At 43.1% G+C, this 18886-nt stretch overlaps 1 protein-coding gene across 1 annotated transcript in view; it reads left to right on the top strand.

Moving 5' to 3' along the window:
• The first annotated feature begins 17459 nt into the window (after positions 1-17459).
• The window catches only part of rfx2 (regulatory factor X, 2 (influences HLA class II expression)), a 69055-nt gene continuing 67628 nt past the window's right edge, over positions 17460-18886 (top strand). The window contains exon 1 of the mRNA XM_039002465.1: positions 17460-17607. The gene's annotated coding sequence lies outside the window, so the exon portion shown is untranslated. The remainder of the gene's footprint in view (positions 17608-18886) is intronic.

The following is an 18886-nucleotide window of genomic DNA, read 5'->3' as shown; positions in this document are numbered from 1 at the left end:
AACAATGGTGGACATCTTGAAGCAAATGGGGACAGCAGACCAGGATACAGAGAGATTGAATATGTCCATAAACACTCCAGCCAGCTGGTCTGCGCATGCTCAGAGGACGCAGCTAGGGATGCCGTCTGGGCTGGCAGCCTTGTGAAGGTTAACAAGCTAAAATGTTTTACTCAAGTCGGCCACGGAGAACGAGGGCTCACAGTCCTCGTTCAGCGGCTTGTGTTGGCGGCACGGTGTTATCCTCAAACCCGGCGAAGAAGTTGTTTAGCTTGTCCGGGAGCAAGACGGTGTCCGTAACGTGGATTGTTTTCCCTTTACAATCCGTGATTGTCTGGAGTCCCTGCCACATAATTCTTGTGTCTGACCCATTGAATTGTCGCTGTCTGTGCTGATGTTTTGCCTGTCTGATTGCCTTATGGAGGGCATAACTGGACTGCTTGTAGTCGGCCATATTCCCAGTCACCTTGCCATGGTTAAATGCGGTGGTTCACGCATTCAGTTGAGTGAATGCTGCCATCTACAATTTATTTTAGTTTGGATAGGTTTTAATCATCACAGTGGGAACATCCCCTATACACTTCCTGATGAACTCAGTCACTGTGTCAATGTATACATCAATGTTATTAGCAGAGGCAACCCGGAACATGTCCTAGTCTGCGTGATCAAAACAGTCTTGATGCATGGATTCCGATTAGTCAGACCAACGTTGAATAGACCTTGGCACGGGTACTTCCTGTTTGAGTTTCTGCCTATGGAAGGGAGGAGCAAAGATCTGATTTGCCGATGGGAGGGCCTCAAGGCCATCCCGGAAGGGAGAGTAACAATGGTCAAGAGTTTTTGAAGCGAGAGTACTGCAGGCGATGAGTTGATAAAACTTTGGCAGCGTTTTCCACTAGTCCAAATTAAAGTCCCCATCTACAATAAATGCAGCCTTAGTATATGCGGTTTCCAGTTTGCACACAGTCCTTGAGAGTCGTAGTGGTATCGGCTTGAGGGGGAATATACACAGCTGTGACCAAAAAAAAAAAACATTCTCTAGTGATGTAATATGGTTGGAATTTGATAGAGGTATTCTAGGTCGGGTGAACAAAAGGACTTGAGTTCCTGTACGTTACCACGATGTACCGAGAACCCAGCTGGCTGTATCAACGGGGACAGTATATCTGGAGAGAGCCATGATTCCGTGAAACAGAGTATGTCTCTCTGGAAGGAGATCCACGCTTTGAGCTCATCTACTTTATCGCCCAAGGACTGAACAATAGCGAGTAATATACTTGGAAGTGGTGGATGGTGTGCACGCCACCTGAGTCAGGCTAAAAGTCCACGCCGAATAACTCTTCTCCCCAGGCAGCATTTTGGAGGAGCCTCTGGTATAAGTTCTATTGCCTTGAAGGGTACGATCAAAGAATCCAATTCATGAAAGTTGTATTCCTTGTCGAAATGGTGGTGAGAGACTGCCTCTCTGATATCCAAAAGTTATTTCTGGCTGTATGTAATAATGCTAAGAATGTTCTGGGCTAATAGCGTGAGAAATAAAAATATATATATAAATACTGCAAAGTTGCTTAGGAGCGAGAAACAAGGCGGCCATGTCTATCTGCGCCATCTATGTCTATCTGCGCCATCTTCTCTGCCTCTAACCCTGTTACAGGGGCTGAGTCACTGGCTTGCTGGTGCTCTTTCATGCCGTCCCTAGGAGGGGTGCGTCACTTGAGTGGGTTGAGTTACTGACGTGATCTTCCTGTCTGGGTTGGCGCCCCCCCTTGGTTTGTGCTGTGGTGGAGATCTTTGTGGGCTATACTCGGCCTTGTCTCAGGATTGTAAGTTGGTGGTTGAGGATATCCCTCTTGTGGTGCGGGGGCTGTGCTTTGGCAAAGTGGGTGGGGTTATATCCTTCCTGTTTGGCCCTGTCCGGGGGTTTCTTCGGATGGGGCCACAGTGTCTCCTGACCGCTCCTGTCTCAGCCTCCAGTATTTATGCTGCAGTAGTTTATGTGTCGGGGGGCTAGGGTCAGTTGGTTATACCTGGAGTACTTCTCCTGTCTTATCCAGTGTCCTGTGTGAATTTAAGTATGCTCTCTCTAATTCTCTCGTTCTCTCTTTCTCTCTGAGAACCTGAGCCCTAGGACCATACGTCAGGACTACCGGGCATGATGACACCTTGCTGTCCCCAGTCCGCCTGGCCTTGCTGCTATTCCAGTTTCAACTGTTCTGCCTGCGGTTACGGAACCCCTACCTGTCCCAGACCTGCTGTTTTCAACTCTTAATGATCGGCTATGAAAAGCCAACAGATTTATTCCTGATTATTATTTGACCATGCTTGTCATTTATGAACATTTTGAAAATCTTGGCTCTCTCTAATTTTCTCCTTCTCTCTTTCTTTCTCTCGGAGGACCTGAGCCCTAGGACCATACGTCGGGACTACCGGCCGTGGTGACTCCTTGCTGTCCCCAGTCCGCCTGGCCTTGCTGCTATTCCAGTTTCAACTGTTCTGCCTGCGGTTATGGAACCCCTACCTGTCCCAGACCTGCTGTTTTCAACTCTTAATGATCGGCTATGAAAAGCCAACAGATTTATTCCTGATTATTATTTGACCATGCTTGTCATTTATGAACATTTTGAAAATCTTGGCTCTCTCTAATTTTCTCCTTCTCTCTTTCTTTCTCTCGGAGGACCTGGGCCCTAGGACCATGCGTCGGGACTGCCGCCCGTGGTGACTCCTTGCTGTCCCCAGTCCGCCTGGCCTTGCTGCTATTCCAGTTTCAGCTGTTCTGCCTGCGGTTATGGAACCGCCACCTGTCCCAGACCTGTTGTTTTTCAACTCTTAATGATCAGCTATGAAAAGCCAACTGAAAATTATTCATGATTATTATTTGACCATGCTTGTCACTTATGAACATTTTTGAACATCTTGGCATAGTTTTGTTATAATCTCCACCCGGCACAGCCAGAAGAGGACTGGCCACCCCTCATAGCCTGGTTCCTCTCTAGGTTTCTTCCTAGGTTTTGGCCTTTCTAGGGAGTTTTTCCTAGCCACCGTGCTTCTACACCTGCATTACTAGCTGTTTGGGGTTTTAGGCTGGGTTTCTGTACAGCACTTCGAGATATTAGCTGATGTACGAAGGGCTATATAAAATAAAATTGATTGATTGACTGATCTTTATATGAAGTTGATCAACTTTTAAAACAGCATTACTTCCCCATGTTTCCTCTAACTACAGTGTATGATTTTGAAGCTCTGAGTCTGTACTTTTATCCAATTGTCCCACCACTGGTGGAAAAATGCGCATATTTTCTTTATGTAGATTTTAGAATGTTTGCATAAAAATCGATCGCCAATTGGATGGAAACCTAGCTACTTAACATCAAAACAGTCTCCTCTATGAACAAATATACACACAACCAACACTGCTTTATTCAATAGCCTACTGCAGGGCATTTTTTAAATGTTTTATTGTTGGATATAAGACTGTCAAAATACCAGCAAATCAGCTCCAAGCGATTTTAATTTTGGAAATCTGTTCCAAAGTATTCCCACGCATAGAGAGATGTGATCGTAGACAAATGTAAGCAAGGTTTGAAATGATTATGTTTTAGCCTGTTTGGGCTTCTTGCGGTCAATTTGCAGTCAACCAATTATTTGTAATTACACTGAACAAAAATATAAAATGCAACATGTAAAGTGTTGGTCCCATGTTTCATGAGCTGAAATAAAATATTGCAGAAATGTTCCATATGCACAAAAAGCTTATTTCTCTCAAATTTTGTGCACAACCCTGTTAGTGAGCATTTCTTCTTTGCCAAGATAATCCATCCACCTGACAGGTGTGGCATATCATGAAGCTGATTAAACAGAATGCTCATTACACAGGTGCACCGTGTCTGGGTACAATAAAAGGCCACTAAAATGTGCAGTTTCTTCACACACTTCTCTGCCCAATTTCCTTTCAAACTGGATGACCAAGATAAGGAAAGTAAAACTACTAGTGATACACCGATATGAATTTTTGGGCCGATATCCGATATTTTCCTTGCCAAAAAACCAAATACTAAAAATGTTTGCGGCCTTTTTTTCATTTAATTTTTTTAAATATCGGTATCGTTTTTTTGGCAAGGAAAATATTTGATATCGGTCAAAAATTTGATATTGGTAAATTTCTAGTTTCTACTGGTCATTGTTTTCAGGCTGGTTGTATTGGTGCTAGCTAGGTACCAAGCTAAAGCTAGCTAGCTACCCCAGAAGTTGAGGTCAAACAAATATCGCTTTATTACCAACGCGGAATTGTAAACACATCGTTTGTGGCCGGTGTATGCAGACTTTTGAGCAGCTTTGACAGTGCTACTGATAGTAGTGGTGGCGCTTGGCTTGCACGTGCAAATTCAGAACACACAACATTCTATAGTAGAACTGTGGTATTTGATGTATCAAATTTAAAGCTTATTTAATGTGTCAAATAGTGTTATTTGACGTGTATCTTTTTTGACACACAAAGACCCAAACGGTGTTCCATAGTATGTCGTGAAACTAATAGCAGTGACGCTATTACTGTGTAACTCAGGTAGGGCAACATCTGAAAAATAGCGCACTTGGTAGTGTGTACCGGTGCTCGACCAGTCGCGAAAGCCAACATCACCCACGACAGAGAACGGTTGATTGTCAAGGGAAATTAATTCCATTATCTTGGAGTTAATGGATTTCGCCTTTGCGTTGTCTCACTCTTTCAAATGACTGTTCAACTTGTTGACTGCTCGATCCACACAACAGACATTGTGGGCTAGGTTAGGAATGCTGTGTTGCACGTGTAGCGCAACATTTTACGTGGCGTCATTATGTCATGTACCTACATTATATAGGTATGCAGGTCAGCTTTGACTTCGGTTTTGCACATCAGCGTTAAACTAGATGCAAAAATGCAAATGCATAGAGGGTGAGTGCTGATCCCATAGCTAATGATACCAAGGCTGAGAAAGAGCTTCCCAACTGGGCAACCCTGTTTGCTGAGAACTTGAAAGTCATGGCAAATGGAGAGATTTGTTTTGCATTATCACATAGAACCTAGCAAGGTGACAGCTTGATGTATTCAACCTACTTTGAGGGATTAACAATGACTCACAGGAAAATGATGATGCCCATTAATAAAAGAAGAGACCAGATGTATAGCAAGATCGCTTCAGCCAATTGCTCTAAGAGAAGCAAACCCACCGCACTATCACATGACCTCTGGTGAGCCATCTCCCCATAAAAGGCGAGGCCGTGTTGCTGCTGCAGCCAGCGAGGTTGTTGGAGTTCATTGACATCTCCTTCGTCATATTCACGGTACAGGGAATCGAGGCTCATTGCGTGTACTGTACAGCAAGTGGAAATGAAATGTTGAGTAACGTTAGACCTGTAAATGTATTTAGCTGGTTGACTGCACATTGACTAACTAGCTAGCTATGTTTTCCTATAAATGGGGACTATAGGAAACCTGACATCACCACACGCCTACAAGTATTCGGATTAATAGAAAGGTGTCTTTATTTAGAGAATGTATGATCTTACATGGCATGATGATCAAATAGAGGTAAAAGGTCGGCAGAGGTGGGCATTATTTTCATCGAGGGAAAAAAACATGTCCAATAAAATTCATTTAGAAAATAGGTCAAGCTTAACATGTTTTTATCAAACGAATGACACGAGCATCCACTCGCTGAAGGTGCACCGGCTGACAGTTACCGGTCGGCGCGTGCAAAGAAAAATAGCTAGGAGAATGGCTAATTGTAAGGCTAGCCAAATTGGTTCAAAGTACAAGTGTCACAGTTTCAGTTAAGATATTCCATTTAAATTAAGAGCAAAATTGTTAACTATAAGTAGCTCTCTGTATTTACCGGTAAACTACCTTAGCTACACAACAATATGACAGCCATTGCATGTAGTTTGTAGCGAATGAAGAATAGCACACGTTATCGTTAGGCCAAATTGTTTAAGTTTATTAATGTCAATTAAAGTAATGTTGGAGCTTACCGTCAATGCAAAACAAGGCAACTTTTTCCTGCTGGAAATTTCAGTGCTGCAAACTTTAGCGCCGAAGTTGTTTAAGAGTTCATAAGGGAAATGAAGTCAGGTTACTTGGCCTATCCTGCAGGTGTGCACGCCAGCTACTGAGAAGCAGACCGAACGGCTCTTTTTGGTTAACGTCTTTTAAACCAAATCACATCTGTGAAAGAACCGTTCATTTGGCACCCTGATTTATTACTACTGCTTTTTGACCTTCAGACAACGATTATCTGCACTGAAGACAATTAAAACATTATCTGAAGATTGTAATGCACTACAGGAACAATAGATAGTGAGGAGAGACTTTCTGGTCCACACACATTGTTGCAGTGCATTCATTTTTTCCCTTTCATTTTTTTTTTGCAGGCCATCTAATAATTTGGTATGGTAAAAATGTATTTGAACTAACATGCCACGATCTGAAATTACATTTGTAGGCTTCATTTGAGAGATTTCCAATTGTTTCATGGTCTTAGGTATTTTTAAGAGCCAATGAACGAAGAGCTGTTTGGGAGCCAAATGAGCCGGCTCACTGAACAGATTCGGAATGCCCATCATTACTGAGAAGGACACGTTCACACTGAGTATACCAAACATTAGGAACACCTTCCCCTTTTTGCCCTCAGAACAGCATAGACTCTACAAGGTGTCGAAAGCGTTCCATGTTTTTATTTTATTTATCCTGTTCATTTAAGTCAGTTAAGAACAAATACTTATTTACAATCACTGCCTACCCCGTCCAAACCCTAACCCGGACAACGCTGGGCCAATTGTGCGCCGCCCTATGGGACTCTCAATCACGGCCGGTTGTGATACAGCCTGGAATCGAACCAGGGTCTGTAGTGACGCCTCTAGCACTGAGATGCCTTAGACCGCCTTAGACCGTTGCGCCACTCGAGAGCCCATGTTTTGTATACTGACCACACATTTATATTGGCCATGTGACTTTAACGATTTTTATGGTTTTGCCTAGAAGGGATCCAGCTTTTGCCAAAATGGACTTTTCGTAGTAGGTTTAGATTTAGAACTTAGACAGCAAGGATAGGTTTCCTAAACGCATCGCACTAAGACCATATTTCGTCTATTTAGTTTCAATGGAATTAAGATGATCTTAGTGCTATGATGGTTTTGGGAAACCCAGCCCAGGTTATGAGAATGAATGTAGCAAATTAGGTTAAGGTTAGCTAAAATAAAGAAATCGACTTTTGACGTCAATTTGACAAGAGCTGTATCCCATCTAGACAAAACCGATTTGTATGTGACTTGAAAGATCAATTTGTAGTTTGAAATAATTTCCATATTAGTAGAAAAAATAATAAAACCTTTTACATTCACCTCACCCAGGTGCTAATGTTTTTTCTTTGTGCCAGCAATTCCCATAATAATGATAAAAAAGTGGTACATGTGTTTTAGGCTATGATATTTTGTATTATAAACTGGGTAGTTTGAGCCCTGAATGCTGTTTGGCTGAAAGATGTCAAATATCAGACCAATATACCACGGGTATGACAAAACATTTATTTGTACTGCTCTAATTACGTTGGTAACCAGTTTATAATAGCAATAAGGCACCTTAGGGGTTTGTGGTACATTACCATTATACCATGGCTAAGGGCTGTATCCAGGCGTTGTGACTAAGAACAGCCCTTAGCCGTGGTATATTGGCCATATACCACATCCCCTCATTGCTTAATTATTAGATCTTGAAATTACTTAAATTTGTGGAAACCTAAATCCATATTAATCACTGTACAGCACCCTTGTTTAAATACGGTCTATGGTAGCCTACCACTTCTCTCTGTATTTATTTTTAAGAGAACACAAAAAGGTGTGTATCATAAAACATTTCTGTGTCCTCCTTTGGTCTGAATAAAGTCTAGGTTATCAAACCCAAGAAGTCGAGTATACCCAGGTTATTTCAGTGGTGTAATCATTAGTACAGTTTTGCAACTAAAACAAGAGTTTGTATTAGACAAATTCAGGTAAGTCCCTCCCCGTTTAGTTCCATTTGCTTCCGTTTAAGAAACGTTTTTCCACCTGGTGAAGGTCTTGGAGAAAATCCAGGTTTCAAATCCCAGGTGAAATTAGTGTCGATAGTAAGAATGGCAATGAGTGGAAGAGAAGGAGCACATTGAATGGCAGTATAGCAGCTATGGAAAAACGATGAACATGTACTGCCACCATGTGGTTGAGATTTTATGCACTGGCAAGACCCTATATTTAAACTAGAGGTTACGAGTAACTCAATTGATTACTGATTACAGCCTTATTGATTGATTACTGATTACAGCTTATCTTTTGTGTTGACCTTTACTCAACAGATGGGTTCTCATATGTTTATCAAGAGTTCATTAATAACAATATATTTTATATATTAACAACCCGGCCGTCCTACAATCTAAAATAGATTCCCTCAATCTCACACAGATTATCAAGGAACCCACAAGGTACAACCCTAAATCCGTAAACATGGGCACCCTCATAGATATTATCCTGACCAACTTGCCCTCCAAATACATCTCTGCTGTTTTCAATCAGGATCTCAGCGATCACTGCCTCATTGCCTGCATCCGTTATGGGTCCGCGGTCAAACGACCACCCCTCATCACTGTCAAATGCTCCCTAAAACACTTCTGCGAGCAGGCCTTTCTAATCGACCTGGCCCGGGTATCCTGGAAGGATATTTACCTCATCCCGTCAGTTGAGGATGCCTAGTTGCTCTTTAAAAGTGCTTTCCTCTCCATCTTAAATAAGCATGCCCCATTCAAAAAAAATTAGAACTAAGAACAGATATAGCCTTGGTTCACTCCAGATCTGACTGCCAACGACAAGCACAAAAACATCCTGTGGCATACTGCACTAGCATTGAATAGTCCCCGCGATATGCAACTTTTCAGGGAAGTCAGGAACCAATACACACAGTCAGTTAGGAAAGCAAAGGCTAGCTTTTTCAAACAGAAATTTGCATCCTGTAGCTCTAACTTCAAAAAGTTTTGGGACACTGTAAAGTCCATGGAGAATAAAAGCACCTCCTCCCAGCTGCCCACTGCACTGAGGCTAGCAAACACTGTCACTACCGATAAATCCATGATAATCGAGAATTTCAATAAGCATTTCTCTACGGCTGGCCATGCTTTCCTCCTGGCTACCCCAACCCCGGCCAACAGCTCCGCACCCCCCACAGCTACTTGCCCAAGCCCCCCCCAGCTTCTCCTTCACCCAAATCCAGACAGCAGATGTTCTGAATGAGCTGCAAAACCTGGATCCGTACAAATCAGCTGGGCTAGACAATCTGGACCCTCTCTTTCTAAAATTATTCGCCGCCATTGTTGCAACCCCTATTACTAGTCTGTTCAACCTCTCTCGTATCGTCCGAGATTCCTAAAGATTAGAAAGCTGCCGCAGTCATCCCACTCATCAAAGGGGGTGACACTCTAGACCCAAACTGTTACAGACCTATATCCATCCTGCCCTGCCTTTCTAAAGTCTTCAAAAGCCAAGTTAAACAGATCACTGACCATTTCGAATCCCACCGTACCTTCTCCGCTGTGCAATCCGGTTTCCGAGCTGGTCACGGGTGCACCTCAGCCACGCTCAAGGTACTAATCAATATCATAACCTTCATCGTTAAAGCACAGTACTGTGCAACCGTCGTCTTCATCGACCTAGCCAAGGATTTCGACTCTGTCAATCACCGTATTCTTATCGGCAGACTCAACAGCCTCGGTTTCTCAAATGACTGCCTCGCCTGGTTCACCAACTACTTCTCAGATAGAGTTCAGTGTGTCAAATCGGAGGGCCTGTTGTCTGGACCTCTGGCCGTCTCTATGGGGGTACCACAGGATTCAATTCTCGGGCCGACTCTTTTCTCTGTATATATCAATGACGTCGCTCTTGCTGCGGGTGATACCTTGATCCACCTCTACGCAGACGACACCATTCTGTATACATCTGGCCCTTCTTTGGACACTGTGTTAACAAACCTCCAAACAAGCTTCAATGCCATGCAACACTGCTTCCGTGGCCTCCAACTGCTTTTAAATGCTAGTAAAACTAAATGCATGCTTTTCAGCCGATTGCTGCCCGCACCCGCCCACCCGACTAGCATCACTAATCTGGACGGTTCTGACTTAGAATATGTGGACAACTATAAATACCTAGGTGTCTGGCTAGACTGTAAACTCTCCTTCCAGACTCATATTAAGCATCTCCAATCCAAAATTAAATCTAGAATCGGCTTCCTATTTCGCAACAAAGCCTCCTTCACTCACGCTGCCAAACATACCCTCATAAAACTGACTATCCTACCGATCCTCGACTTCGGCGATGTCATTTACAAAATAGCCTCCAACACTCTACTCAGCAAACTGGATGCAGTCTATCACAGTGCCATCCGTTTTGTCACCAAAGCCCCATATACCACCCACCACTGCAACCTGTATGCTCTAGTCGGCTGGCCCACGCTACATATTGGTCGCCAGACCCACTGGCTCCAGGTCATCTATAAGTCTTTGCTAGGTAAAGCTCCACCTTATCTCAGCTCACTGGTCACCATAACATCACCCACCCGTAGTTTGCGCTCCAGCAGGTATATCTCACTGGTCATCCCCAAAACCGACACCTCTTTTGCCGCCTTTCGTTCCAGTTCTCTGCTGCCAATGACTGGAACGAATTGCAAAAATCGCTGAAGTTGGAGACTTATATCTCCCTCACTAACTTTATGCATCGGCTATCTGAGCAGCTTACCGATCGCTGCAGCTGTACACAGCCCATCTGTAAATAGCCCATCCAACTACCTACCTCATCCCCACATTGTTTTTATTTACTATTTTTGCTCTTTTGCACACCAGTATTTCTACTTGCACATCATTATCTGCACATCTATCACTCCAGTGTTAATTTGCTCAATTGTAATTACTTTGCTACTATGGCCTATTTATTGCCGTACCTCCTTACGCCATTTGCACACACTGTATATAGATTTTTCTATTGTGTTATTGACTGTACTTTTGTTTATCCCACGTGTAACTCTGTGTTGTTGTTTTTTATCGCACTGCTTTGCTTTATCTTGGCCAGGTCGCAGTTGTAAATGAGAACTTGTTCTCAACTGACCTACCTGGTTAAATAAAAGTGAAATAAAAAATATACACTACCGTTCAACAATTTGGGGTCACTTAGAAATGTCCTTGTTTTTTAAAGAAAAACACATTTGTTGTCCATTAAAAAAATATAAAATTAATCAGAAATACAGTGTAGACATTCTTAATATTGTAAATGAGTATTGTAGCTGGAAACAGCAGATTTTTAATGGAATATCTACATAGGCGTACAGAGGCCCATTATCAGCAACCATCACTCCTGTGTTTCCGATAGCATGTTGTATTAGCTAATCCAAGTTTATCATTTTAAAAGGCTAACTGATCATTAGAAAACCCTTTTGCAATTATGTTAGCACAGCTAAAAACTGTTATTCTAATTAAAGAAGCAATAAAACTGGCCTTCTTTAGACTAGTTGAGTATCTGGCGCATCAGCATTTGTTTCTTTGCAACTGCCTAGAAAGCCAGCATCCCGGAGTCGCCTGTTCACTGTTGACATTGAGACTGGTGTTTTGCGCGTACTATTTAATGAAGCTGCCAGTTGAGGACTTGTGAGGTGGCTGTTTCTCAAACTAGACACTCTAATATACTTGTCCTTTTGCTCAGTTGTGCACCGGGGCCTCCCACTCCTCTTTCTATTCTGGTTAGGGCCAGTTTGCGCTGTTCTGTGAAGGGAGTGGTACACAGCGTTGTACGAGATCTTCAGTTTCTTGACAATTTCTCACATGGAATAGCCTTAATTTCTCAGAACAAGAATAGACTGACGAGTTTCAGAAGAAAGGTCTTTGTTTCTGGCCATTTTGAGCTTGTAATCAAACCCACAAATGCTGATGCTTCAGATACTCAACTAGTCTAAAGAAGGCCAGTTTTATTGCTTCTTTAATCAGAACAACAGTTTTCAGCTGTGCTAACATAATTGCAAAAGGGTTTTCTAATGATCAGTGAGCCTTTTAAAATGATAAACATGGATTAGCTAACACAACATGCCATTGGAACACAGAAGTGATGGTTGCTGATAATGGGCCTCTGTATGCCTATGTAGATAATCCAGCTACAATAGTCATTTACAACATGAACAATGTCTACACTGTATTTCTGATCCATTTGATGTTATTTTAATGTACAAAAAATGTGCTCTTCTTTCAAAAACAAGGACATTTCTAAGTGACCCCAAACTTTTGAACGGTAGTGTAGCTCTTTTCATTACAAAAAATAATCTTCACATCGCTTTGAACACAAAAACACCTTAGGGGATCTGGCAGTTTATGGTTCATCTTCCACACACAGCTTCAGATGACTTTAGGCAGTTCAGATAGGCTGTAGGAGTTGCTTGAACAGAGAGAGCATCGATGATAATGACAGACAGGGAGAAACTTCTGTAATTAATTGACATCAGCAATTCATTAAATTAATTGACATGATCAACTTTCCTGTGGTATCCACTTCTCCTCTCTCGCTCTGACATTACCCTATGAAAGACTTACCATAGATGTTTTATACATTCTGTGAAATGTTGCAAGAACAAATGGCACAATTCTGCAGATTGCTGGACCCTTCACACACATAGATCTAAAAAATGTGAGCAAGACAAAGGAGATGATTATGGACCACAGAAAAAGGAGAACCGAACACGCCCCCATTCACATCGACGGGGCTGTAGTGGAGCAGGTCGAGAGTTTCAAGTTTTTTGTTGACCACATCACCAACAAACTATCATAGTCCAAACACACCAAGAAAGTCGTGAAGAGGGCATGACAATGCCTTTCCCCAACCCGAGGAGACTGAAAATATGGCATGGGTCCCCAGATCCTCAAAAAGTTCTACAGCTGCACCTTCGAGCACATCCTGACCGGTTGCATCACTGCCTGGTATGTATGGCAACTGCTCTGCATCCGACCATAAGGCGTTACAGAGGGTAGTGCGTACAGCCCAGTACATCATTGGGGCCAAGCTTCCTGCCATCCATGACCTACTCTACCGGTCAAAAGTTTTAGAACACCTACTCATTCAAGGGTTTTTTCTTTATTTTGACTATTTTCTACATTGTAGAATAATAGTGAAGACATCAAAACTATGAAATAACATATATGAAATCATGTAGTAACCAAAAAAGTGTTAAACAAATCAAAATATATTTTATATTTGAGATTCTTCAAATAGCCACCCTTTGCCTCGATGACAGCTTTGCATATTCTTGGCATTCTCTCAACCAGCTTCACCTGGAATGCTTTTCCAACAGTCTTGAAGGAGTTCCCACATATGCTGAGCACTTGTTGGCTGCTTTTCCTTCACTCTGCCATCCGACTCATCCCAATCCATCTCAATTTGGTTGAGGTCATGGGATTGTGGAGGCCAGGTAATCTGATGGAGCACTCCATCACTCTCCTTCTTGGTAAAATAGCCTTTACACAGCCTGGAGGTGTGTTGGGTCATTGTCCTGTTGAAAAACAAATGATAGTCGCACTAAGCTCAAACCAGATGGGATGGCGTATCATTGCAGAATGCTGTGGTAGCCATGCTGCTTAAGTGTGCCTTGAATTCTAAATAAATCACAGACAGTGTCACCAACAAATCACCCCCACACCATAACACCACCTCCTCCATGCTTCACGGTGGAAAACACACATGCAGAGATCATCCGTTCACCTACTCTGCATCTCACAAAGACACGGCAGTCCAACACTCTCAAATTTGGACTCTAGACCAAATGTCCATTGCTCGTGTTTCTTAGCCCAAGCAAGTCTCTTCTTCTTATTGCTGTCCTTAGTAGTGGTTTCTCTGCAGCAATTCTACCATGAAGGCCTGATTCCCACAGTCTCCTCTGAACAGTTGATGTTGAGATGTCTGTTGTTGAACTCTGAAGCGTTTATTTGGGCTACAATTTTTTATTATTTTTATTTTTATCCCATTTTCTCCCCAATTTTCGTGGTATCCAATCGCTAGTAATTACTATCTTGTCTCATCGCTACAACTCCCGTACGGGCTCGGGAGAGACGAAGGTCGAAAGCCATGCGTCCTCCGAAGCACAACCCAACCAAGCCGCACTGCTTCTTAACACAGCGCGCCTCCAACCCGGAAGCCAGCCGCACCAATGTGTCGGAGGAAACACCGTGTACCTGGCCCCCTTGGTTAGCGCGCACTGCGCCCGGCCCGCCACAGGAGTCGCTGGAGCGCGATGAGACAAGGATATCCCTACCGGCCAAACCCTCCCTAACCCGGACGACGCTAGGCCAATTGTGCGTCGCCCCACGGACCTCCCGGTCGCGGCCGGCTGCGACAGAGCCTGGGCGCGAACCCAGAGACTCTGGTGGCACAGCTAGCACTGCGATGCAGTGCCCTAGACCACTGCGCCACCCGGGAGGCCCTCTTGGGCTACAATTTCTGAGGCTGGTAACTCTAATTAACATATCCTCTGCTGCAGGTCTTCCATTCCTGTGGCAGTCTTCCATTCCTGTGGCGGTCCTCATGAGAGACAGTTTCATCATAGCGCTTGATGGTTTTTACGACGGTACTTGAAGAAACTTTCAAAGTTCTTGAAATGTTCCATATTGACTGACCTTCATGTTTTAAAGTAATGATGGACTGTCGTTTCCCTTTGCTTATTCGAGCTGTTCTTGCCATAATATGTACTTTGTCTTTTACCAAATAGGGCTATCTTATGTATACCCTCCCTACTTTGTCACAGCACAACTGATTGTCTCAAACGCATTAAGAAGGAAAGAAATTCCAAAAATGTACTTTTAAGAAGGCACACCTGTTAATTGAAATGCATTCCAGGTGACTACCTCATGAAGCTGGTTTGCATGTGCAAAGCTGTCAAGGCGAAGGGTGGCTATTTGAAGAATCTCAAATATAAAATATATTTTGATTTGTTCAACACTTTTTTGGTTACTACATGATTCCATATGTGTAATTTCATAGCATTGATGTCTTCACTATTATTCTACAATGTAGAAAATAGTAAAATAAAGAAAAACCCTTGAATGAGTAGGTGTTTTAAAACTTTTGATTGGTAGTGTACAGTATATACTAGAAATGTCAGAGGAAGGCCTCAAAAATTGTCAAAGTCACCCAAGTCATATTCTGTTCTCTCTGCTACCACACAGCAAGCGGTACCAGAGCACCAAGTCTAGGTCCAAAAGGCTCCTTAACAGCTTTGACCCCCAAGCCATAAGACTGCTGAACAATTAATCAAATGGCCACCCAGACTATTTACATTTGTTTTTAACACTGCTGCTACTCACTGTTTATTATCTATGCAGTCACTTTACCCCTACCTACATGTACAAATTACCATGACTAACCTGTATCCCTGCACATTGATTCGGTACAGGTACCCCCTCTATATAGCCTCGTTATTCCCACCTGGACAAAAGGAACACCCACGTGAGAATGCTATTCATTGACTACAACTCAGCGTTCAACACCATAGTACCCTCAAAGCTCATCACTAAGCTATGGATCCTGGGACTAAACACCTCCCTCTGCAACTGGATCCTTGACTTCCTGATGGGCCGCCCCCAGGTGGTGAGGGTAGGTAGCAACACATCTGCATTGCTGATCCTCAACACTGGAGCCCCTCAGGGGTGCGTGCTCAGTCCCCTCCTGTACTCCCTGTTCACCCACGACTGCGTGGCCAAGCACGACTCCAACACCATCCTTAAGTTTGCAGACAACACAACAGTGGTAGGCCTGATCACCGACAACGATGAGACAGCCTATAGGGAGGAGGTCAGAGACCTGGCCGGGTGGTGCCAGAATAACAACCTATCCCTCAACGTAACCAAGACTAAGGAGATTATTGTGGACGACAGGAAAAGGAGGACCGAGCACGCCCCCATTCTCATCGACGGGGCTGTAGTGGAGCAGGTTGAGAGCTTCAAGTTCCTTGGTGTCCACATCACCAACAAACTAGAATGGTCCAAACACACCAAGACAGTCGTGAAGAGGGCACGACAAAATCCTATTCCCCCTCAGGAAACTAAAAAGATTTGGCATGGGTCTTCAGATCCTCAAAAGGTTCAACAGCTGCAACATTGAGAGCATCCTGACTGGATGCATCACTGCCTGGTAGGGCAACTGCTCAGCCTCCGACCGCAAGGCACTACAGAGGGTAGTGCGTACAGCCCAGTACATCACTGGGGCTAAGCAGCCTGCCATCCAGGCCCTAAAAATTGTAAAATACCCCAGCCACCCCAGTCATAGACTGTTCTCTCTACTACCGTATGGCAAGCGGTACTGGAGCGCCAAGTCTAGGACCAAAAGGCTTCTAAACAGTTTTTACCCCCAAGTCACAAGACTCCTGAACAGGTAATCAAATGGCTCCCTGGACTATCTGCATTGTGTCCCGCCAACCTCTCTTTTACGCTACTGCTACTCTCTGTTTATCATATATACATAGTCACTTTAACTATACATTCATGTACATACTACCTCAATTAGCCCGACTAACCGGTGCCCCCACACATTGGCTACCCGGACTATTTGCATTGTGTCCCGCCGCCCACCAACCTCTCTTTTACGCTACTGCTACTCTCTGTTTATCATATATGCATAGTCACTTTAACTATACATTCATGTACATACCACCTCAATTAGCCCTACTAACCGTTGCCCCACACACTGGCTACCCGGACTATCTGCATTGTGTCCCGCCGCCCACCAACCCCTCTTTTACGCTACTGCTACTCTCTGTTTATCATATATGCATAGTCACTTTAACCATACCTACATGTACATACTACCTCAATCAGCCTGACTAACCAGTGTTTGTATATAGCCTCCCTACTCTATATAGCCTAGCTACTGTTATTTTTCACTGTCTTTTTTACTGTTGTTTTTATTTCTTTACTTATCTATTGTTCACCTAATACCTTTTTTTTACTTAAAAATTGCACTGTTGGTTAGAGCCTGTAAGTAAGCTGTAAGGTCTACTACACCTGTTGTATTTGGTGCACGTGACAAATAAACTTTGATTTGATTGTTACTTTAATTTGATTTCTTACTTTAGTTTTTAGTAAATATTTTCATAACTTTATTTCTTGAACTGCATTGTTGGTTAAGGGCTTGTAAGTAAACATTTCGCGGTAAGGTTGTATACCTGTTGTATTTATTTGGCTTATGTGACAAATACAATTTGATTTAAAACGAACGAGTCAGTGACAAACGTTGCCGTATGTGGCCTTACTTGAGGAATAGGGTCAGAGCGCCCTCTAGTGATCGATTGGCCTTATTGGGCGGAGTCAATACAGTATCCCCGCCCTCATATATATATATATATCGTTTATATCAAATGACGTATGCAGTACAGGGTAGCAACAGTTGCTTCGAGACCCCGCGCGCCATAGTGACTGTAGCCGTGGAGACAGTTACTTACCAACCGGCGCAACACTCAGCAGCAACTGGAACACAACGAGCAAGTGATTTGAGAGTGGAAAGAGAACACAGCCAGGGCAGAACTTATACAAAGCAAAGGTGACTATATCTTTACAGAGTTGAGACGATACATTTATTCTAATTTGGCATAACGATGCTGTGCTATTTAATGCATACCGCCATCAATCTCTTTCACACCCTAGTTGCTACTTTCCCTTCGTCGCATTCACCCCAGGAATCTTCTGATGTCAAGCGTTACGTAGACCGCCAGCTAGCTAACGTTCAACTAACGTCGTTGACTCCATCCAACGATTGCTTGTCAGTCATTTGCGTACCTTTATCAGCAAGTGAACTGTCTTATTGAAAGCGATTTAGCTAAATTCATTTTTTTGTCGTAATGTTACCATTGTTATACACGGGTTTAATCATTGTGCCAGGTTGTGTGCAGAATGGAATGTTCCGTTTATTCGGCTATCATATTTGCTTACTCTGGCCAAGTTTGCCAGCTACAGGTTGTAGCTAGTTAGCCAGGTTAGCTAATTTTAGCTAACAAATTAGCTCATGACATGGGTGAAATGTTATCGTTATATTTTACCTTGTGGATGTGACTTGTGACAACTTTCTGAAATGTTGTCTTACTCAGTTTAAGCTTGCTAACGTTAGCTCGATAACACATGGTGCACGCCGAATTAGTTAACCAGAAGTCAAAACTGTTTCACGCACAGTTTAACCGATTGAGTTAACGTTAGCTAGCCTGCTGGGCCAGGTAGCTAGCTAGCATTAGCCTACCTCAAATGGCTAGCCTAGCTATTCCAAATTAGACGGACAATAATATTTTACCAACACCCATCTCTAAAATCTGCTTATTAACGTTGATATACGTTCTCTATGTCAACTCAGGATGAGACGCATCATATTGCTGTTAGATGATTTCTGCGCGTTAACTTAAGTTAGCTAGATCTATTATCTTGAAGCTCGCATCTTACTCGTTCTATACGCAAGGGTGAACTTTTAAAACATGGAACAGTGGCGCGAGTTGATCTCCAATAGCTCACTAACGTTAGTACTCGTTATTTGCTATGTTTATTACCGATCCTGTTAAACAACAAGCGGAAAGCTCGTCAACTTGCTGGCTACATCAAATTCAGGGTGCCACTGTCGTGTGTCAATGTCGTGTTGGGGAGGGCGTGCGATGGTGGAGTAGTTTATTTAGCATGCCTTTAATAGGGGGCTGTGTAAGAACTGCTTTGGAAGTCTGTAATTTGCCCAAGGCAAATATACTGAACAAAAATATAATCGCAACATGTAAAGTGCTGGTCCCATGTTTCATGAGCTGAAATATACCATCCCAGAAATGTTTCATACTCACAAAAAGCTT

This window comes from Salvelinus namaycush, chromosome 10 (genome assembly GCF_016432855.1).
Source record: "Salvelinus namaycush isolate Seneca chromosome 10, SaNama_1.0, whole genome shotgun sequence".
Lineage (NCBI taxonomy): Eukaryota > Metazoa > Chordata > Actinopteri > Salmoniformes > Salmonidae > Salvelinus > Salvelinus namaycush.
The sequence above is the reverse complement of the archived record's forward strand: the minus strand, read 5'-3'. Positions and strand labels throughout refer to the sequence as shown.